The sequence below is a fragment of the Taudactylus pleione genome, unplaced genomic scaffold (assembly GCF_031769625.1).
Source record: "Taudactylus pleione unplaced genomic scaffold, aTauple2 ptg001777l, whole genome shotgun sequence".
Lineage (NCBI taxonomy): Eukaryota > Metazoa > Chordata > Amphibia > Anura > Myobatrachidae > Taudactylus > Taudactylus pleione.
Window position 1 is genome coordinate 18,376 of NW_028286174.1, and position 24,541 is coordinate 42,916.

General features: G+C 44.9%; 1 pseudogene; it reads left to right on the forward strand.

The window, feature by feature from the left end:
- The window catches only part of LOC148439460 (uncharacterized), a 41,730-nt pseudogene extending 17,822 nt beyond the window's left edge, over window positions 1-23,908 (forward strand).
- Window positions 23,909-24,541: the final 633 nt, after the last annotated feature.

Here is a 24,541-nt window from a genome sequence, read left to right on the forward strand (position 1 = left end):
TTATGTTTTATGTACTGTATAATACTACAAGAGTGCTCACGTCACAGAGTTTTTCCTCTCCTGTTTGATTGACCACAAGTTCTCAATGGGATTAAGGTCTGGGGAGTTTCCTGGCCATGGACCCAAAATTGTGATGTTTTATTTCCCGAGCCACTTAGTTATCACTTTTGCCTTATGGCAAGGTGCTCCATCATGCTGGAAAAGGCATTGTTCCTCACCAAACTGTTCTTGGATGGTTGGGAGAAGTCGCTCTTGAAGGATGTTGTGGTACCATTCTTTATTCATGGCTGTGTTTTTAGGCAAAATTGTGAGTGAGCCCACTCCCTTGGATGAGAAGCAACCCCACACATGAATGGTCTCAGGATGCTTTTGCTGTTGGCATGACACAGGACTGATGGTAGCGCTCACCTTTCCTTCTCTGATAAGCATTTTTCCAGATGCCCCAAACAATTCATCGGAGAAAATGGCTTTACCCTAGTCCTCAGCAGACCAATCCCTGTACCTTTTGCAGAATATCTGCATGTCCCTGATGTTTTTCCTGGAGAGAAGTGGCTTCTTTGCTGCCCTTCTTGACACCAGGCCATCCTCTAAAAGTCTTCACCTCACTGTGCATGCAGATGCACTCACACCTGCCTGCTGCTATTCCTGAGCAAGCTCTGCACTGGTGGTTCCCCTATCCCGCAGCTGAATCAACTTTAGGAGACGGTCCTGGCGCTTGCTGGACGTTCTTTGGCGCCCTGAAGCCTTCTTCTCAACTACTGAACCTCTCTCCTTGAAGTTTTTGATGATCCAATAAATGGTAGATTTAGGTGCAATCTTACTAGCAGCAAATATCCTTGCCTGTGAAGCCCTTTTTGTGCAAAGCAATGATGACTGCGCATGTTTCCTTGCAGGTAACTATGGTTAACAGAGAAAGAACAATGATTTTACGCACCACCCTCCTTTTAAAGTTTCCAGTCTGTTATTCTAACTCAACCAGCATGACAGAGTGATCTCCAGCCTTGTCCTCGTCAACACTCTCACCTGTGTTAACGAGAGAATCACTGACATGAGGCTGGTCCATTTGTGGCAGGGCTGAAATGCAGTCGAAATGTTGTTTTTGGGATGAAGTTCATTATCATGGCAAAGAGGGACTTTGCAATTAATTGCAATTCATCTGATCATTCTTCATGACATTCTGTAGTATATGCAAATTGCCATCATAAAGACTGAAGCAGCAGACTTTGTGAAAACCAATACTTGTGTAATTCTCAAATTTTTTGCCCATGGCTGTATAATATAAGTTTCAAAGTTTCCACTGGAGGGCAGTCATTATATATGAAACAGTCTGCAGTTCACTGGGTGACCACAAGATGGCAGTGAAAGAATACATAATGATAAAGATAAAAGTATTATGAAGTGTAGATTTCACATTTACCACTGGAGGGCAGTCATTATGTAACTGCCTCTGCAGTTCACTGGATGACCACAAGATGGCAGTGAAAGAATACATAATGAAAAGGATAAAGGTGCGTACACACTGGGCGATCAGGAAAAACAGTACGATTACGACATCGTAATCGTACCGTCGTTCCTGATCACCTGTAGTGTCTGCACTAAACGATCAGTCGTTCAGTGCAGGCACAGTCCATCATTCCTGAACATGCCAATCTGTCGTTATCGGCAGATTGGCCTGCATGTTCAGTCGATGGACAATGTCGGAAACGACCAGCGGGCGTGCGCATTGCTGGTTGTTCCTGACATAAAAGTGCACGATTTGTGCACGATTACTCAGTGATTGCATGATTACGATGTTGTAATCGTGCAATCGCTCAGTCAGTACGCACTTTAAGAATATTATACAGTGTAAATCAGTGCTCGAAGTGGGAATTTAGAGGTGTGGGTTTGGAGATTGAATCTTCCCCCCTTTGGGCCCCTGATTCCATATCACCCTATTGTACTTCTCACCACCCCACACTACTCCCTGCTCCCCTCTCTCACACCCGGCCCTTCTCACTTACTGATTCCCTCTCTCTTTCACCCCCTACAATACTATCTGCCTGCCTCCCTCTGTCTGCCCCTCTCTCACACCCTCCCCTCTCTCTAATTCCCTCTGATCTGCGCTGCTGGAATGGAGCCACCGAGAGCCTCGGGTCTTCGTTGCTGCTGCAGTAGTGCACTGCAGTAAGTTTATCTGGCGCAGCTGTGAGCCAATGAGAAACTGCCAATTAACAGCTTCTCATTGGCTGGGGGCCAAGAGCCCCACGATTGGCTGGCAGCCGCGAGCCCCGCGATTTGCTGGCGGCCGTGAGCCCCGCCGATCGAGATGTGTCCCCCGCGGGACAAATCTCTACACATTGCCGCCGCTGTTCCAGCGCTGGGATCCCATACTGGATCCCAGCGCTGGTACATTCTGTTCTGCGTCTAAAATGAAGTGGGGCTGGGAAGTGGCGGTATGTCATACCGCCGCATACTGCTCCACTTCGACCACTGGTGTAAATATTAAATCTACTACTGAGGGCAGTCATTTTGTATGAAACCATCTGCAGTTCAGAGACTGCCAACAAGATGGCAGTGAAAAACATGCATAAGAATAAAAGTATTATATAGTATAACTCTAAAAGTTACCATTTGAGGGCAGTCATTATATATGAAACAATCTGCAGTTCACTGGATGACCACAAGAAGCCAGTAAGAGGATACATAATGCTAAGGACAAAAGTATAATGTAGTGTAACTCTGAAATATACCACTAGAGGGCAGTCATTACATATGAAACCATCTGCAGCTCACAGACTAATTACGAGATGGCAGTGAGTGAATACATAATGATAAGGATAAATATATTTTATAGTGTAGCTCTCAGACTGACCTCTGGAGGGCAGTCATCATTTTATGTCGTTAGCTGCAATTCTCAGACTGACAAGATGTCATAGCGAAATGACAAAATTATCTAAAAATATTATATTTTGTTCTCAAACTTCCTTTCAGACGGTGTCATACTAGCTGTCTGCACCTCCACTGTCTGACCACAAGATGGCAGTGGGAGAGAATGACCCTGGTAATACTGTCATTCTCATACAAACCACTGGAGGGCAGCACTAAGCATATAGTAATCACCTGCAGCGCTCAGACTGCATGACGGCTTCGTCACAGGAGGGTATTCCTGCAATGCATTCTGGGAGTTGAAGTTTGAACTCCGGACAATATTCAGAGTCTTTTAGCTTTGGACTGCAATTCCCACAATGCATCACGGCAGTCATCACCGTAGTTGTAACTAACCCGAGACCCAAAGAAAGATGATGATTGAGGCTTGGAGCGCACAAGCCGGAAGTAGTGTGAAACATATCTTCCGGGTGAGAGCGGGGTAGGAGGAAAGGAGGGTAAGCTCTACCTAAACAGGAGACATTAATGTAACTGGTAATAACAGTTATTATAGTACAGGTGGAGCAGTCTCTGGTGTACTTTATTAAAGTTGAGAAGAAGCGAATCCTGCTGTTATAGTACAGGTGGAGCAGTCTCTGGTGTACTTATTATAGTTGAGATTAAGCAAATCCTGCTGTTATAGTACAGGTGGAGCAGCATCTGGTGTACTTTATTATACTTAAGATGCAGCTGACCCTGCTCTGTTATTATAGTACAGGTGGCACAGAGTCCTATGTCCTGTTTTGGAGGTCTCACATACTCTAGTGTCCTGTTATAATACAGGTGGAGCAGACGCTGGTGTCCTGTTATTATAATACAGATGGAGCAGATTCATGTGTCCTGTTAGTGTGTGTGTGTCAGGTTCCTATAAGATGTGAGGGCGTCACTGTCTATTTCTCCATGCAGGAGTGGGAGTATATAGAAGGACACAGGGGTCTGTACAAGGACGTGATGATGGAGAATCACCGGCCCCTCACATCACTGGGTAAGAGGAGACTGTCACTTACTGTAATGGAGAGAGCAGCTATTGGGCCACCTATTTTTACTTCAGGGTCCATAGGGTATCCACAGGATATAGGCGGATGGCGGCAGACATCGGGCACCTCAGAGTTAATTTTTGCAGCTCCCAGGATGCACTGGGGTCCCTCTCCTATACCCCACCCCCGAGCCAAGGCACCTTCAGTTTCGTAAGTACCCGGCACGGAGTCGAGTCACTGTTCAGAGTTGGGCTGTTTAATACGGCCCCTGAAGATTTTCAAGGCAGCAGACGCTGCAAACTAAGAGCGAATAGCGCGGACAGTCCAGTAGGACCAGGATGCCGGTACTGATCCGGGGATCCTGGTGGGGATTCGGAGGCCTCGGCTAGCGGGGACCCCGGAGGATCCCCGGACTGTGGCTGGATCTATGGGGACTCAGGTATGCGGCGGGTACCCGCCGATTCACAGTCCTACTATCCCCAGGGTAGGGGGCTCCCTGGGGACGGCTGCTCGTGGAGCCAGGTACTGATCCTGCGCTACCACTAGACCACCAGGGACAGCGGGCTGCAGTGGTGAGGGTACGCTCCAGCGTCCCAGATGCTAATAGCATGCCAGGGGAGAGCACCTTCCCTGTCACACAGCCGGCATCTACCCCGCTGCTCACAGCGCCGTTCCACAGCGTTCTGGCGGGCTGTGTCAGCGCTCCTCCCCCGGGCCGCCTCCTCTCAGCTCCTCGGCGGCCATTTTCTCTGGAATCTGCAGACGCTAAACGCTGTTTCCAGGTGGCATCGTGGTCCGGGTTCCCCCGCATACCTCTCCTTCGGTAGCAGGTCAGAGTGTGCAAGCACTATTTCCTGCCAGACATGGTTGATCATAGTGCCAGTAGTGGAGGTGGAGTTTTCTGCATTGTATGTGACTATATGCTAGCACTGTCTGACTGTATCTTTCTACTAACCCTGTCAGGCATTTTCCTATCCCGGTGCTTTTTCTGTCACAAGCCCTTGCAATACAGTTCTGTCAGGGTGCTTATTGCCTCACAGTTAGATTTATTTTTCTGTGTTGGGAGTCACATACATCCTCTATCTCTCACATGATGTCTGGGAATGAGGATTCTGCACAGGAAGATTTCCCTCTCCCCCTCTCCTGCACTAAATGTAAGCTGAGGATTGGGGAAGGGCTCACTGATGGTTTACGTACCTCGTGTCATGTTATATCATGACCAATACCGGTCTCTGTCTCTGTACAGGAGCCTCCCAGGGCTTGTTTTGCTCAGGCGCTCACTGCCATTGCAGGACGTTTAACGGGCCCTCCTGCGTTCCCCAAGTTGGGGTTCTCACAGCAGGCGGTAATCCCATCCCCCATGCAGGGGTTCCCCAGACAGTTGATGGTACCCCAGAGCCCTCCAGCACCCCCGCCAGGTATCTCAGGAGCCAGCGTGGGTAAACTCGCTGTCCGCCACGGTACAGAACCTGGCGGACATTTTACAAGGGAAGTCACCTTCGAGGCCTGCTAAAAGGCCTCTATTGTCACTTCAGACTGTACAGTATGATGCTGACTTGTCACTGGATGATGGTGAGCTTCATGATCTGTCGGACTCTGAGCTCCCTTCCAGGGAAGTGGAGTCTAAGTCTAACATATGTATTACAGGGCTTATACGGGCAGTCCGTGTGGCTCTGGCTATTGAGGATGATGACCCCCCTATGGCTAAATCTAAATATTCCTTTTTTAAGGACATAAAAGGTGACGCCACTGTTTTTCCTCTTTCTGGTCAATTAGTGGATAATTTAGAGGAGGCGTGGAAATCTCCTGGTAAACGTTTCCAGCCCCAAAGGCGTTTGGCTTATGCCTACCCCTTTGCGGAGGATTATTTCACTAAATGGGAGACTCCTCCCCAAGTGGATTTTCATGTCACACGCCTTGTGAAAAGTGCGACCTTGCCTATGCCGTCCATGTCCTCATTGAAGGACGTTACGGATCACAAGGTGGAACTTCGTTTGAAGTCCATATACTCCCTAGTTGGAGGGGCTTACAGACCGGCTATGGCCATTTGCTGGGTGGCTATAGCCATGGAAAGCTGGGCAGATGCCTTGGAGGCATCTTTCTCTCAGGATGCTTGCCGCTGAGCAACTTGAGCTAGTGGGTAATCTCAGAGATTCAGCCACATACATTAATGAGGCGGCTCTGGATATCAGCCTCCTCAGTTCTAGAATTTCCACTATGGCTGTTGCAGCCCGCTGCTCTCTGTGGTTGCGCTCTTGGAGAGCGGATGCAGAATCCAAGAAAGGCTTGGAATGCTTGCCCTTTAATGTTCAGGTCCTGTTTGGCCCTGATTTGGACAAAATTGTGGATATGTTGGCAGCAGCATAGTCTGCGTGTCTGCCCTCGGCCTCAGTTCCATCAGGGTCTGGGACTTCGTCCTTTCAGCCCTATCGGGCTCCAGGAAAAAAACAAAGGTACAGTCCTTTCCTAGACCGTCGGGTGCCAGGAAGACTGCCAAACCAAAGAAACAGGCTTGGAGCACCAGACGTCCGACTACCAAGCCCGACGATAAACCCTCAGCCTGACGGGACAGGCCTCCCCTTGGGGGATCCCAAGGTGGGGGGCCGACTTCTACAGTTCACCCAGTGCTGGTGTCAGACCACCACAGACACTTGGGTAAGAGAAGTGGTCTCTCACGGGTACGCCCTTTCTTTCTACAGAAGGCCTCCCCATCAGTTCTTCACCACAGGCCTTCATTCCCAAGACAAGGCCTGGGAAATCCAGAAAGAAGTGCACTCTATGCTCCAGGCCGGGGTCATAGTGCCTGTTCCGCTACCCCAACAGGGGACCGGATACTATTTCACCCTTTTTTGGTACAGAAACCAAACGAATCGTACTGTCCTATCCTCAATCTCAAGTCCCTCAACAAGTTTCTGAGGGTAACTCGGTTCACTATGGAGACCCTGCGCTCCATCATATTGGCTATGGAACCTGGGGATTTTATGGTGTCATTGGACATTCAGGATGCCTACCTGCATATTCCAATTGCTCTGGCTCACCAGCGTTTCCTCAGGTTTGCAGTGATCAATCAGCCTGTCCAGTTTCAGGCCCTGCCGTTAGGCCTCTCTACAGCTCCACGAATGTTTACCAAGGTCATGGCAGTGATGGCGGCCCATTTGCGTCTGCAGGTGGTCCGCCTGTTACCCTGTTACGACCTCCTGCTGTTAGCTGGGTCTCCAGAAGTACTGTTCCACCACCTGCAACTGACTGGGTTCTCCTGACAATGGACGCCAGTCTCCGGGGTTGGTGTGCAGTGACAGGTCCACACTCGTTTTAAGGAAGGTGAATGTCAGCAGAATCTGCTCTTCCAATCAACATATTGGAACTTCTGGCAGTATTCAGAGCTCTTCAGCAAGCAAGACTAGTTCTTCACGGCAGGCCTGTGCAAGTCCAGTCAGACAACGCCACCACGGTGGCTTACATAAACCACCAAGGAGGAACTCGAAGTTCGGCGGCACTGGTAGAAGTGTCCCGCATTCTGACATGGGCGGAATGCAATCCCCCAGCCATATCGGCAGTGTCCATTCCAGGAGTACTCAACTGGGAAGCGGACTTCCTCAGCCGTCAAGATGTGCCTCCAGGGGAATGGTCTCTTCACCAGGAAGTCTTTTAACTCTTAGTGGACAGGTGGGGCCTTCCCAAAATAGACTGCATGGCCTCCCGACACAACCGCAAGTTGCCGGTGTACGTATCAAGAACAAGAGACGCAGAAGCTCTCCTGGTAGACGCTCTGTCGGTCAGGTGGACCTTCCAGTTTGCGTACCTGTTTTCTCCGTTCTTCCTCGAGTGCTTCAAAAGTTCAAGCAAGAAGGAGGCACGCTCCTGCTGGTGGCTCCAGCGTAGCCCAGACGTCACTGGTATTCAGATCTTCGGAGTATATCCATCGAACACTCCGTTGCTGTTGCCTCTACGTTCGGACCTGTTGTCCCAAGGTCCTTGCCATTACCCGGACCTGGGTCGTCTATCTTTGACGGCGTGGCTCTTGAGACAGTCCTCTTGAGGTCCAGGGGGTTTTCCGGCTCTGTGGTTAACACCATGCTCAGAGCTCAGAAGCCTGCTTCTGCCAGGATTTACCATAGGGTGTGGCATACTTTCTTTGACTGGTGTCGCCCTAAGGGTTACGATCCCCAGGTGTTTCGGATCTCCAGGGTTCTGGCTTTCCTACTGGCGGGTTTAGACCAGGGTCTCCGCCTAGCCTCCTTAAAGGTGCATGTTTCTGCCCTGTCGGTGTGGCTTCAGCGTAGAATTGCTCCTCTTCCTGATATTCGCACATTCATGCAGGGTGTACTTCGCATTCAGCCTCCCTTTGTCCCTCCTGTGGCTCCTTGGGATTTGGCTGTGGTCCTGAGGGCTCTCCAAGGACCTCCATTTGAACCCCTGGGCTCAGTGGATTTCAAATGGCTTACAGCGAAGATTGTGTTTCTTCTGGCTATTGCTTTAGTCAGAAGGGTGTCTGACTTGGGGGCTCTCTCTCATGTCGTCCCCCCTTTCTGATTTTGGACAGGGCGGTGCTTCGGACCCACCCTGGTTTCCTACCTAAGGTGGTGTCTAGTTTCCACATTAATGAGGAAATCACAATACCGGCCTTTAATTCCCCAGACCTCTCAGCTGGTGAGGCCTCAATGGATGTGGTACGTACTCTAAGGATTTATGTTGACCGTACCAGTTCTCTTCGGAAATTGGACTCCTTGTTTGTCCTCTATGGTTCCCATAAGAAGGGATGGCCTGCCAATAAACAAACATTGGCGAAGTGGATTCGCATGGCGATTTCTGAGGCCTACACTCATGAGAGCCTTCCTGTTCCGTCCTCTGTTACTGCTCATTCTACTCGGTCTGTGGGTCCTTCGTCGGCAGCTCGCCGTGGCACCTCAGCTGTTCAGCTTTGCAAGGCGGCCACGTGGTCTTCTGTCCATACCTTTGTAAGGTATTACGCTTTTGATACCTTCGCCTCTCAGGATGCTTCCTTCGGGCAGTGGATTCTCCTTTCTGCACAGGAGCGTCCCCACCCTTAAAGGATACTGCTTTGGGACATTCCCCAAGGTATCATGTGGATACCCTATGGACCCTGAAGTAGAAAATATGAGATATGGTAAGAACTTACCCTTGTTATCTCTATTTCTACGAAGTCCATAGAGTTCCACAGGACTCCCACCCTGACACACCTGTACTGCAGATGGGCTGTGTTCTGGTCACCGGTTTTCCATCTCCTTCTATGTGAAAATGTGATTCTTGTGTGTTCCAGACTTTCTTCTCTCTCTTTTCTCCTCCATTGGCCTAGGGGTTGTTACAAAACTGAAGGTGCCTTGGCTCGGGGACGGGGTATAGGAGAGGAACCCCAGTGCATCCTGGGTGCTGCAAAAATTAACTCTGAGGTGCCCGATGTCTGCCACTATCCGCCTATACCCCAACGTATCCTGCGGAACCCTATGGACTTCGTAGAAATAGAGATAACAAGGGTAAGTTCTTACCATATCTCATATTATACACATCACCTGATAATCACATATATACAGTGTAATCAGTCACTGTGTGTCTCCTACAGATGGGGCCACCTAGATACACATCATCTGATAATCACATATATACAATGTAATCAGTCACTGTGTGTCTCCTACAGATGGAGCCAGTAACAGGAATACCCCAGAGAGATGTCCCCGTCCTCTTTATTCCCAGGATGATACAGAGGAGAATCACAGAGTCCTACAGGAGGATCAGGTAGGTATAAACACCAATATATCAGTGACTTCTTACTGTATGGTCTGTAGTGAGGTTGTATCAGTGATATAACCTGACTTTCTTTTATTTAATCTCAGTTTATTAAATCTGACATTATCAAATGTTATTTTCATTGTTTCTGAATTACTTTGAGTTAAGTCCTGATTGATATAACATTACAGTATAGGAAGATAATTGAATATTGGCGGAATAATATACCTGTATCTCCCATTCTCTCTCGCTCCTATGCAGCAGGATAACATGTTAGGTGGGAGGACCTTCTCTGTGTAAGCAGGCAGAGACTGAGTGACAGCCTGGCAGATTTGCTGTACAGAAGCACTATGAGGATTGGGTCATTCATACACAGGACAGTGAGGTCACAGCAACTCAGTGTGAGCTTTGTACCTTTATCAGCTTCCATCAGGACACTGACAATGTGGGAGGAGCTGCAGGTGTCTGTATAGGGGGAAAGGTGATACCTGTGTAATAGAGCTACAGTGTAATGTCAGGGTATCACTGAGCTGTGTATTCTGCCTTCCCTTTCCATTGTGTATCATCACTTGTTATTCCCTCCAGCATACTGCATGTGCTTATAATACAGATTTATTTCATTATGTTACTAATGTATAAGGGACACTCTTGGCGTGTGATATATGGTCTGATCAGGAAGGTATAAAAAAACAGCCATAAAGGGATTTATCTAATTTTGTTAAATTGGACATTATTAAATTCTTATTTATTGTTTTATGGTTATTTAGTGTGATTACCTGACTGATATAAAGGAGGAAGAGGAGATGAATGTGAGGGGTGATCAGCAGTGTAAAGAGGAGGAAATCCCTACAGCTATCAGCACAGGTGAGTAATAATCACTAAGTACAGAACAGTCACATATTCTCCTTGTTCTGTCACTACAGCAATCTCTTATCCTACCCCCTCCTCTGTCACTACAGCCATCTCTTATCCTACACCCTCCTCTGTCACTACAGCCATCTCTTATCCTACACCCTCCTCTGTCACTACAGCCATCTCTTATCCTACACCCTCCTCTGTCACTACAGCCATCTCTTATCCTACACCCTCCTCTGTCACTACAGCCATCTCTTATCCTACACCCTCCTCTGTCACTACAGCAATCTCTTATCCTACACCCTCCTCTGTCACTACAGCAATCTCTTATCCTACACCCTCCTCTGTCACTACAGCCATCTCTTATCCTACACCCTCCTCTGTCACTACAGCAATCTCTTATCCTACACCCTCCTCTGTCACTACAGCACTCTCTTATCCTACACCCTCCTCTGTCACTACAGCACTCTCTTATCCTACACCCTCCTCTGTCACTACAGCAATCTCTTATCCTACACCCTCCTCTGATCTACAGCAATCTCTTATCCTACACCCTCCTCTGTCACTACAGCCATCTCTTATCCTACACCCTCCTCTGTCACTACAGCAATCTCTTATCCTACACCCTCCTCTGTCACTACAGCAATCTCTTATCCTACACCCTCCTCTGTCACTACAGCCATCTCTTATCCTACACTCTCCTCTGTCACTACAGCACTCTCTTATTCTACACCCTCCTCTGTCACTACAGCAATCTCTTATCCTACACCCTCCTCTGTCACTACAGCAATCTCTTATCCTACACCCTCCTCTGTCACTACAGCAATCTCTTATCCTACACCCTCCTCTGTCACTACAGCCATCTCTTATCCTACACCCTCCTCTGTCACTACAGCAATCTCTTATCCTACACCCTCCTCTGTCACTACAGCAATCTCTTATCCTACACCCTCCTCTGTCACTACAGCACTCTCTTATCCTACACCCTCCACTGTCACTACAGCAATCTCTTATCCTACACCCTCCTCTGTCACTACAGCACTCTCTTATCCTACACCCTCCTCTGTCACTACAGCCATCTCTTATCCTACACCCTCCTCTGTCACTACAGCAATCTCTTATCCTACACTCTCCTCTGTCACTACAGCAATGTCTTATCCTACACCCTCCTCTGTCACTACAGCAATCTCTTATCCTACACCCTCCTCTGTCACTACAGCACTCTCTTATCCTACACCTTCCTCTGTCACTACAGCACTCTCTTATCCTACACCTTCCTCTGTCACTACAGCACTCTCTTATCCTACACCCTCCTCTGTCACTACAGCAATCTCTTATCCTACACCCTCCACTGTCACTACAGCAATCTCTTATCCTACACCCTCCTCTGTCACTACAGCAATCTCTTATCCTACACCCTCCTCTGTTACTACAGCACTCTCTTATCCTACACCCTACTCTGTCACTACAGCAATCTCTTATCCTACACCCTCCTCTGTCACTACAGCAATCTCTTATCCTACACCCTCCTCTGTCACTACAGCAATCTCTTATCCTACACCCTCCTCTGTCACTACAGCAATCTCTTATCCTACACCCTCCTCTGTCACTACAGCATCTCTTATCCTACACCCTCCGCTGTCACTACAGACTAATAAGGACAATGTATAGTGAGGAAGTCAGGAGCCATCAGCCCCTATTATACTCCTGCTCTCCCCCTCACATCATGTCACTGTGTGTTACCAGCCCAGAGATCTGACCAGTCTCCTCCCCACACTCTCTGGTGTATCTCATTAAAAACATAACAAATCCAAGTAACATAGAGTGTAACAGAACAGATTTGGTAGGAAGACAGTAATCATTCACCATTATTAGAGACCTGAGACAAACCTGTTAGGTAGAATACCAGTGCTCAGCCTGAGGGCATAGGTAGTGTATGGTGACAGAGATGACAGCCAGTTGGTTACTACTCACTGAAGAACCTGGTGACACAGCAGCAGCGCTAGTAAGTCACTGTCCAGCCCATATACATGGAGAGAGTATTGTGACCTAACGTGTGAGCATATAACTCAGTGCCCAGTATATAAAATGGGTATCGTTACAGAACATGACAGGTTATGGGTACTAGTACATTCTAACTAGCAATAAATATATATATATATATATATATATATATATAATGGCAGCATCTAGGGGGGAGTTATCGCTTTTTTTAACCTGACCCACTTATAGAAAAGATGAGCCGTCCGGCCACAATAAGACACACAGTACAAAGTGAGGAGGTTGCTTTGAAACCTCCTTCCCCTAGTGGTCAGCTAGAAACAGAGAAGGGCCCCAGGGGCCGTATTCTGCCATTAACTAGCATTGAGTCCTGAGCTTACCTGTAATGCCGCCCCCCCCCCCCGTCCCCCTGACCACTGTACACCAGTCACCCAGCTATGTGCTGCTTCTCCCCCGTCTGGCTGCACAGAGTGACCCCAGTTGCTCCCAGGGAAGAAACACTTGGCTGGGGTAGCTAACACAGGGCTTATGCAGAGTTGTTGCTCCTGCAATTGCGCACGGAAAGCAATGTGTTTATTTGCGGAGTTGTACGCATCTCTGGGGCAGGCCCACCATTATCTGTACGCTTGTCTTCATAGTCGTTATAATTGTCAGTGCGCACTATTACTAGTCATATCCCTGGTGCAAAATCTCCATCTGATAACACGCGTTTCAGGGCCACCTATATACACATCATCTGATAATCACCTATATACAGTGTAATCAGTCACTGTGTGTCTCCTACAGATGGAGCCAGTAACAGGAATACCCCAGAGAGATGTCCCCGTCCTCTTTATTCCCAGGATGATACAGAGGAGAATCTCAGGATCCCACAGGAGGATCAGGTAGGTGGGAGTGAAGGGATCGACTGATGCCAAAAAGTGCTAATTTATTTATTTTTTCTAAGAATAGTGATCACTATACATCTTGGTGTTAAATATATAATGAATATGAACATTTTGTGCTGCGCTAAATATGTGCGTTATTTATTGGTGAGACTGAGATATAAGTAATGACGATTAGTTCTCTGTCTAGCATGGAAAACATGTAATAAATATCTTGTGATCAAAATGTAACATGTTCTGGGTTTAGAAAGAAAGAGAAGGAATTTCTTACTTAATATCGTTATAAGCCTTTATTTTTATTTTTTTCCATAATAGTTTTTATTGAAAATTTAGTATACAAAAATAAATGAGGATACAGAATGGGGGAAAAGGGGGAAGCCAGACATATCGCATAGCACAAAACAAAATAGCATTGGTCAGCTTACAAACATTTGATTCATAGACATAAAAGATAACTTTTAATACACATAAAAGTAATTAGAAGCAGGATACTAAAGGAATGATGAGTAGAACTACCCCGAATCTGAATGAGGTGAGCAGAGAACACCTAAATCAACAGGAGCACTATAAATAGTGGAATGACCTTGTTTTTCCCTATATTCTCCCCATTGAAACCATTTCATATGGATGGAGTTAGCAGAGGAGGAATATTTGCTATCCAGTGTTTCAAAAACAAAGTGCTTATGAACCCTGTTTTCTATCATTGCGATGTTGGGCAAGTTAGCAGTCTTCCACCCCTGGGCAATTTCAGCCTTCGTAGCTATTAAAATATGTCCCATGATGTATCTCTCACCACAGGATAATGTCCCAGGATAAAAATGAAATAAAGCGGTTAGGGGCTCCGCAGGAATGGTTGTTCTAACTATATTACTTCTCATGGAAAACACCGCATTCCATAAGGGTCGAAGCAGGGGACATGACCAGAAAACATGGAGAATGTCTCCAACCAAACCACAGTTTCGCCAACAATATTGGGAGGCAGAGGGACAGATTTTATGTTGCCTCTCAGGTGTAAAATATGCTCTTTGAAGTAGCTTGTAATACATTTCTGAATGGTTAATACATTTGGATACTGTAAAACCAGAACAAAAAATAATATTCCAATCATCTTCAGAAAGATCTACAGCTAAATCTCTCTCCCATTTGATCTGGCATGGTAATTTCCCCTTTTTATTTATTCGTATCTGACACTGATACCACCAAGAGATACATCCTTTATGATTAGGAGATTGGAAACGAAGCAACAGCAACGCTGGGAAGGCAGGTTTCTTAATTGGAGAAGGGAGGTGGCTTTGCAACCAATGTCTCAGCTGTAAGTATTTATAAAAGTCCTGCTTCATTAGTCCAAATTGAGTTTGAAGAAACGCAAATGGGGCAAGACCATTTTCTGTGAATATGTCACTCAGGGAAGAAAGGCCCGCCCCAACCCATGAACCTAAATACAAATCTGGAATCAAATTAGCTATCGATTGGAGAGACAGATTAGGAGAAGGCAAGGAAATTCTTCATCTAAGGAAACATATGCATGCCAGCACATTACTGTAGTCCGAACTGCTTTACAAAATCCCGGTCTGAAGGAAATTTCAGAGGGGGGCAACCAGAATAAATCAGAAAGAGGGAAGGGACGCATAAATTCCCTTTCAATAAGTGCCCAGGGTTTGGGGCAGTCGATTATGAACCAATCTCTGGCCTGACTAAGAATACAAGCTGAATGATAGCATTCCAAGTCTGGGAAGGCTACTCCTCCAACAGCCTTGGAGAGGGTGAGAGTGCTTCTTGCTATTTTGGGTCTATTCCCTTTCCAGATATATTTAGTAATTATTTGATAAAATTGATTACATGTAGATTTAGATAGGGGTCTAGGGATAGTACGAAATAAGTACATAAGTTTCGGGAGGAGCACCATTTTTGCAGCCGCAATCCGTCCCAGCCAGGATACCTCATGTAGCATCCATTCCTTAGTTAAAGTTTCATAGGCTTTCAATAATGGCCCAAAATTACATTCAATGAGATCATGATCTCTAGCTAAATGCACTCCCAGGTATTTAAGTGACTTAGATTTCCATATATATCTGTAGGTCTCCTTCAACTTTTCCAAAAGTGCATTCGGGATGTTAAAGGGAAGGGCCTCTGTCTTAGTGGTGTTTAGTTTGTAATATGACACTGCTGTATATTGATCTAAAACAGCATGTAGTGCCGGAAGAGACTCTTCTGGATGAAGTAAACAGAATAAGATATCGTCTGCAAATAAACTTATCTTATGGGAGGAGCCCCCAAGAAAAGGGCCGTGTATGCTATTTAGGATCTAATAGTCTCAGCCAGAGGCTCAATGGCAAGCGCAAAGATGAGTGGCGAAAGGGGACATCCCTGACGTGTGCCGTTGGATATGTCAAATCTGTCAGATAGTTAACCATTGACAAACACTTTTTCTCGGAAGGGCAAGTATATAGAGCCGGGATGGAGTCTAAAATTCTCCCCTGGAAACCGAAACGGTGCAAAACCTCCATCAAATATCCCCAATGTAGGCGGTCAAACGCCTTCTCGACATCAAGCGACAAAATCAGCAAGGGCTCTGAAAGGAAATCATAGCTTTTACTTTTCTAAATTAAAATAAGTAAATGCACACTGCATCAAATTCGAGCGAAATATAAATTGCTATTTAAGTAGGAAAATGTGTGATAAATAAAGTAATTTAAAACGACGTGTCTGCCTGTATCACATTTATTATTCTCCCATAGTTATTTCTATAAATGTTATATATTATATATACTTTGAACAACAATTGTTGAGAGGCTGTTTTGTCCTTTATAAGGAGTGATGTTGTACAGCAGTCTTATTGTTAAGGTTTGTTTTATTCTTTATAAGAAATGGTGTTTGCGATTTGTCATTGTTTTTTTACTATTTGGTATTTTATCTTAACGTATTATGGCTTCCCTTATCCTGTGATGTATATTTTCTTGTTGTAGTTTCACTTGTACGGATTTACCATTAGTGCTGATAAGCTGGCTATTTTTTATTACCCAGTTTCATTTCTGGTAGATATTTATGTTGCAATATGTTGCACCTTGTGATGATGTGGTTCTGAGTCAGGTGTAAATTATATTATCTATCAAGTTAGTAGATACTTTGTATCAGTTATTGAATACTATGTATCCTTACATAAAATTATATTTGCCACTCTCTGCTCTGAAGGTGTATTCAGTTGTAGCTTATAGGTAGCGGTAGTATACAATAATTATCTATAGAATAAGTATAGTCTCTTTCTATATAATATAACTGCGATATAAGCTATGAGGTCCCAGTCATTTCACAGTCACTGAATTAGCTGAAAGTCATTTACAGAGTGACCTTATTCGTTTTACTAACTTGTACTTTGACTATAATTTAGTGTTCATTCTAGCACCCTGCCTGGGGTGTTGCTCTCTGCTCTGGAGCTTCTAGCACACTCTACTGATGTAACAAACTTCTGATATACAGAACAGTGTGTGCTGGAAGCAGAGAGCGACATCCCAGGCAGGAAAGAGGTACTGCACGCGTTGTGACAGGTGCAGGGTGCTAGAATGAAAACAAATATTTAATTTCGGAGCTGTAGTTTAGTAATTTGCCACTTGTTAAGCTGCATATAAATTACAGTGTGACTATATATATTTTTTTTGCCTTGATAAAGCATTAGCAAAAGTACTGTACAGCGGCAAACGTGTCTTCGCGAGCACAATCTCTAACTGCTGAAAATAACTAAATGTATAGCGCTGACAGGTTCTTAACATATGATGATGGTGCTGTGTATATGAAGCTGGGTACACAATAGGATGATGGAACGGCCGTCCTGCCGATCCGCAGTCCTACCAATCATCTGCGGAGTGTTTTGTGCCAGACATCTCAACTGGGTGGGCATTTAAAATTGAGTAATTTTTTATTTAGATTTTTGAATACACACCCAACAAAAAAACAACAATAATAATAAAAAAAATGTATATATATAAAATGTGGCAGACATGGAAAGAACTGCGACATACATAAACATTTAAGGCAGAGTACAATTTAAAGACAGAATATCCAGAACAGAATATACATACAACTCCAAGTAATAGAAGGAGAAGGTACCAAGTACCCGACGGCGCCATTCGGGTCCCCGGAACCGGAGGTCAATAAAGAGTATAAGGAGCCTACAAAAAAAGACAGGATATCTTACACAATTACCCTATCAGTGTAAAATGTAAGTGTACTAACCCGATATTAGATCATAAAAAATGTTTTCCAAGAAATAAAAAAGCTAGCCACATCTTCTAAAATAACAAAACTAAACATAACAAATACACCCAAAACAAACCTCCCTCATAACCTCCCACCCTGTATAACCTAACCCCAATTTAGGCATACCTGGATCCCCTGATGCCCGCCCCCTAACTACACTAAACTACCTCTAATACCCCCACCCCGATATAAAGGATAACTATCGTATATATGATTGGGGCAAAATAATTAAATAAATGGCCATAATCTAGTTACAGCAGGTTTCTCCCATAAATGGTGAGTTGTTTACACATATATGGATTAAATGAGCTAGAAACAGACATATGATACTGAGGCGACTAAATAAATAAATGGCCTTAAACCAAACATAATAGGGGCATCCTATAAAATAGTGAGTTATATAAAAATATTTAAATAAAGAGCTATATACACACATAACATAAATGGCTGGTCAGCTAAATGAGGCCTTGAGCTGGATAGGGCAAGTTTCTCCCTTGGAATAAAAACTTGTATACATATACTTATATCAAAAGAGCATGAAATCAACTATAAGAAAATACACAAGGATACAGTAATACGAATAGATAGACATTGATCGAACGGTACAGCAAAATAATGGACTACAGGATATTAATCTGGCCATGCCTCGGCCTTCTGCGGGAATGTCAAAAGAGGAGCAGTCCCATCCCACCGCATCCAGGAACAAGCAGAGAAGTACATAGAATATATCAATGGCAAATCCTGGATCCACGGCACATCTGACAGGATAGAAAGACAAAGCTTTATAGGAACCACAGCCGTCTCCAACCATCCTCGAACAAAGGAAATATCAAATTCAGGGAGAATCACAGCCATAGGGAAGGAGAAATCTATGAAATGAGCTTTCACATAAGGAGTGGGGACTGCAGATTCAGGAATTGGAGATACAGACACCCCAATGTCCTCCTGAGGCTTCCAAAGGATACAGCAAGGGGAGAGGATAGCCTCCTGTAAATCTCCAAATTTGTTGATAAGTCTCTGGGCAAAGGCATTAATTGCTTGCAGGATCTGTTGTAGAGAGGTATCCATTCTTGGCATCTACAGAATAGCAGATGAGTTTTAAAGGCCACTGGTAGAAACTCAACCGAGGCTGCAAGAAAACATGATGTTTCTCTGAAGCCACTTCAGATAGGGAAAGCAGGGAGAGAACTCATAGATAGCCAGGAACTGCCCACAGATTATTGGAAAAGTCAGTGAGACAGAAAGCACAATATCAGACAGGCAGCCAATAAACTTACCTTATCTCCTCTGAAAGGACTGAAGTCTCAACAGCCACCAGCAATACTGTACAAGGCAGGGAGAAATAGCAGGCAGCCCAGCAGTAGCACTACACAGGACAGGACAACAGCCGGAGGAAGGATACCACTGACAGCCAAAACCAAGATGGCCGCTGGTTTCACGGACGCGGCTCTCACTCGCAGCAGCAGAGACTCCCAAAGTACCGGAGGCCGATACACGGACAGGCAGGACACCGGATAACAACAGTAGGCAAGAAAGACGAGATCCCCCTGCATCAGACCACACCAAACGCAGCCGGAAACGAGCAGAGCCAGCTCAACGTAGAAGGCATGCCATGCAGGGCTGCAGAAGAGGATGCCAGCAGGCCCAGCACGCCGGGAACCCGCCAGGAGGTAAGTTCAGCAGCAGAGGCCACGAAAACAGTGTCCCAGGGAGCAGTATGCAATCACCCCTCAGGCAGGAAGGGAGAAAGTCGGGTCCCGCTGCAGGAAACGGATGAGATAGCCAGATTTTTGCAACAGAGCAGGGAACCAGGGACTTACTCCACACTAGTCCAGGCCACGCCCCCCAACTGGGTGGGCATGTGCAGCCTCTACAGCAAGTTTACGGGCGGACAGCTGATATTATTATGCACTGATATTCTTCTGTATGGTCTCTGTTCTGTGACTCAGGAATCATTACATTGTGCTATTTACAATTTTAGGGGAAAGACCTAATTATTAATAAAGTGAAAGTTATAAAAGAGGAAGAGGAGACGTATGTGATGGGTGATCAGCAGTGTAAGGAGGAGGAAATCCCTACAGCTATCGGCACAGGTGAGAAATCACTAAGCAGTCTCTTATTCTACACCCTCCTCTGTCAGTAAAGACTAATGAGGGAAAGAATATGTCCAGTGGGAGAGTCAGGTTCCATCAGCCCCTATTATACTCCTGCTCTCCCCCTCACATCATGTCACCGTGTGTTACCAGCCCAGAGATCTGACCAGTCTCCTCCCCATACTCTCTGGTGTATCTCATACATCAGGTGCCATCAGCCCCTATTATACTCCTGCTCTCCCCCTCACATCATGTCACCGTGTGTTACCAGCCCAGAGATCTGACCAGTCTCCTCCCCATACTCTCTGGTGTATCTCATACATCAGGTGCCATCAGCCCCTATTATACTCCTGCTCTCCCCCTCACATCATGTCACTGTGTGTTACCAGCCCAGAGATCTGACCAGTCTCCTCCCCACACACTCTCTGGTGTATCTCATACATCAGGTGCCATCAGCCCCTATTATACTCCTGCTCTCCCCCTCACATCATGTCACTGTGTGTTACCAGCTCAGAGATCTGACCAGTCTCCTCCCCACTCTCTCTGGTGTATCTCATACATCAGGAGCCATCAGTCCCTATTATACTCCTGCTCTCCCCCTCACATCATGTCACTGTGTGTTACCAGCCCAGAGATCTGACCAGTCTCCTCCCCACACTCTCTGGTGTATCTCATACATCAGGAGCCATCAGCCCCTATTATACTCCTGGTCTCCCCCTCACATCATGTCACTGTGTGTTACCAGCCCAGAGATCTGACCAGTCTCCTCCCCACACTCTCTTGTGTATCTCATACATCAGGAGCAATCAGCCCTTATTATACTCCTGCTCTCCTCTTCACATCATGTCACTGTGTGTTACCAGCTCAGAGATCTGACCAGTCTCCTCCCCACACTCTCTGGTGTATTTCATATATCAGGAGCCATCAGTCCCTATTGTACTCCTGCTCTCCTCCTCGCATCATATCGTTGTGTGCTTCCAGCTACCCATGTTCCTCCTTGTCACTTAAAATATGACATTAACCATGATCCTTCCTGAGTAGTATCCCATTAGATATTACTCATGATCCTTCCTGACAACTACTTCCTGACGTCACCTATGGTCACTGATGGAATTAACAACTTTTTACCTGAGCTATAAACCACATCTGCTTACATATCTAAATGCAACACCCTCTTTTGCATAAGTACAGATGTAGTCTGTAAAATTACAGTTAGAAGCTGATTGGTTGCTAAAGGCAACTTCTCCACTCTTCACTTTCTATGGTTTGATACATCTCCTCCTGTGTCCTATTTAGTGACTACTCCCCTGCCAGTGTTACTCCTACACCATATACCTCCTCATGACAAACATCAGCAAATACATGTCTGTGTCTAGTGTGATCACTACTTACCATAACATGTAACATTAGACAAACAGCAGTGTTACACCATAGCATGTAATAGGACCTATTAACTCTCTGACTTCCTCACTCACAGACTGAGACGTGACAATGATGAGGTCACTGACTGTATGGAGATGTTGGGGTACAGCAATACACGTCTTATTATAGTAACACAGTATGGTATAGTGCTGCAGGGATACTAATTCCCATATATTTATTTTGTTCCCAGCAGATGGACACAACAGCAGGAATAACTCGGGGAGATGTCTCATATTATCTCCAGATTGTGACCCAGGTGATAACTTCTCACAGGACTCTCCAGGAGAAAACCCCATTACCCCAAGTATACACCCAGCATATCACAGTGCAGATCTATCATCTGATCCTTCTAATCATGAGGAGTGTTCCCCTGATAATTCCACACACAGCTCAGATCTTACAGATGATAAACCATTTTCATGTTCTGAATGTGGGAAAAGTTTTACAAAGCAGTTGAGACTTTCTCTACATCAAAAGAGAGTTCACACAGCTGAGAGGCCTTTTCTGTGTTCTGAATGTGGGAAATGTTTTACACAGAAAGCAGAGCTTAGTAGACATACAAAGGGTCACATAGGTGCGGAGCCATTTTCCTGTTCTTATTGTGGGAAATGTTTTAAACTGAAAGGAAATCTTAGTAGACATACAAAGACTCACACAGGTGCGAGGCCATTTTCCTGTTCTGAATGTGGGAAATGTTTTACACAAAAAGGACATCTTTATAGACATACAAAGATTCACACAGGTGAGAGGCCATTTTCATGTTCTGAGTGTGGGAAATGTTTTGCACGGCAGAGAACATATGATGATCATCAGAGAACTCACACAGGTGAGAGACCATTTTCATGTTCTGAGTGTGGGAAATGTTTTATACAAAAAGGAGATCTTTATAGACATACAAAGATTCACACGGGTGAGAGACCATTTTCATGTTCTGAATGTGGGAAATGTTTTGCACAGCAGAGAACATATGATGAACATCAGAGAACTCACACAGGTGAGAAGCCATTTTCTTGTTCTGAATGTGGGAAATGTTTTGCACAGCAGGGATCACTTGATGGACATAAGAGAACTCACACAGGCGAGAAGCTTTTTTCCTGTTCTGAATGTGAGAAATGCTTTATAAACCAGTCAACACTTGCTGCACATACGAGAAGTCACACAGGTGAGAGGCCATTTCTGTGTTCTCATTGTGGAAAATGTTTTGCACGTCAGGGAACACTTGATGCACATCAAAGAACTCACACAGGTGAGAAACCATTTACGTGTCCTGAATGTGGGAAATGTTATACACAGAAAGGAGATCTGAATAAACATCTGAGAGTTCACACAGGTGAGAAGCCATTTCCGTGTTCTGAATGTGGGAAACATTTTAGACTGAAAGTAGAGGTTATTAATCATCAAAGAGTTCACACAGGTGAGAGGCCATTTTCATGCGCTGAATGTGGGAAATGTTTTGCACAGCAGAAAACACTTAATGAACATCAGAGAGTTCACACAGTTCAGAGGCCATTTTCCTGTTCTTATTGTGGGAAATGTTTTACACAAAAAGGACATCTTTATAGACATACAAAGATTCACACAGGTGAGAGGCAATTTACATGTTCTGAATGTGGGAAATGTTTTACACGGCAAAGAACACTTGATGAACATCAGAGAACTCACACAGGTGAGAGGCCATTTACTTGCGCTGAATGTGGGAAATGTTTTGCACAGAAGAAAACACTTGATGAACATCAGAGAGTTCACACAGTTCAGAGGCCATTTTCCTGTTCTTATTGTGGGAAATGTTTTACACGGCAAAGAACACTTGATGAACATCTGAGAACTCACACAGGTGAGAGGCCATTTACATGCGCAGAATGTGGGAAATGTTTTGCAAAGCAGAGAACACTGGACGTACATGAGAGAACTCACACGGGTGAGAAGCCATTTTCATGCTCTGAATGTGGGAAATATTTTACACGGCAGAGAACACTTGATATACATCAGAGAGTTCACACTGGGGAGAGGCCATTTACATGCGCTGAATGTGGGAAACGTTTTAGACTGAAAGTAGAGGTTATTAATCATCAAAGAGGTCACACAGGTGAGAGGCCATTTTCATGTGCTGAATGTGGGAAATGTTTTGCACGGCAGAGGACACTGGACGTACATCAGAGAACTCACACAGGTGAGAGGCCATTTTAATGCCTTGAGTGTGAAAAGTGTTTTAAACATATATCAGCTTTTTGTAGTCATTAGAAACGTCACAAGGAGACAAGCAAATTGTGTGAAGGTCTAGAAATTCAGTGGTATTTGCAGTAATATAATTTTATTGATGGTTTTCGCAACCAGCATAAATACAATCTTAGCCTAGATTGCTGTCCCTGCTTAATGAGGGGTAAATTACATTTACATTTTCACACTATATACTAATATATCACAATTTAGATAAAACCGACTCCTAGCTGGGATGAATGTCACCAACATAAGGCTGCAACATATTCCCCATATAAATGGCTTTCAGTTTCCGCATTTTATTACATTGTGGCATTTTTGTACAATAACAAGTCCACTTGTCATAATATCGGCTCCTAAGTAATTTGTCATCTTGACAATTTGCTGGGGATAAAGGGAAAAGGGGCGGAGTCTGCACAAGTTAACTAAATGAGTGACAGCGCTGATGGGAAAAGAATAATAATAATAATAAGCAAAAATCATAAAAGGCCAAAAAATGTCCATACGTATAAAACAAAATAACATTTATTATACATATTATATTCTTACACTTATATTGCACATATTTATAAATTTAAAAATATATCTTGATAAGCATGATCTATATGCAAATTGATATAATATAGCAAAATGAAAAAAAATATCCACAGCAACAGTGTTCAAAAATGATAATTTTTAAATTCTTTCGTATGTAAATACATACACAATTTACTCTGTTTATATTGCAGCAGCCAATGTCAAAACGTAATCAATCACCCACTGTAAATTGAGAAAACACCGCTGTAGATCTGGTGTTTAACAATCAGAATGCATCTGCTGAAAAGATGGAGACAGTGATGAATTGTTCCATATAAAAGTTGCAATTTAAGCCAATAGCGTTACTTCGTAGCTATAAGTAGTTACAACACTCCAGCATCTGTTGATATGCAAAGCCGTTAGATTTAATTGAAAATTATGCTGCTAGGAAGCAGTATCTTATTCATAATGCCGGACTCTGCAGTGAACGGCACTCGTATTTAACTCAGGCGATTTTGAGGGTTCTTCAATATAGCCACAAATACGATGAAGTACCTGGTCAACTCAACCTCCGACCTATTAGTGATGGAGCCGCTGGAATGCAGTGTTGTGGACCTAAGTCTCCGTCCTCATCCCTCTGCAGGGAGCATGCGGCAGGTCCACAGCGGGCTGA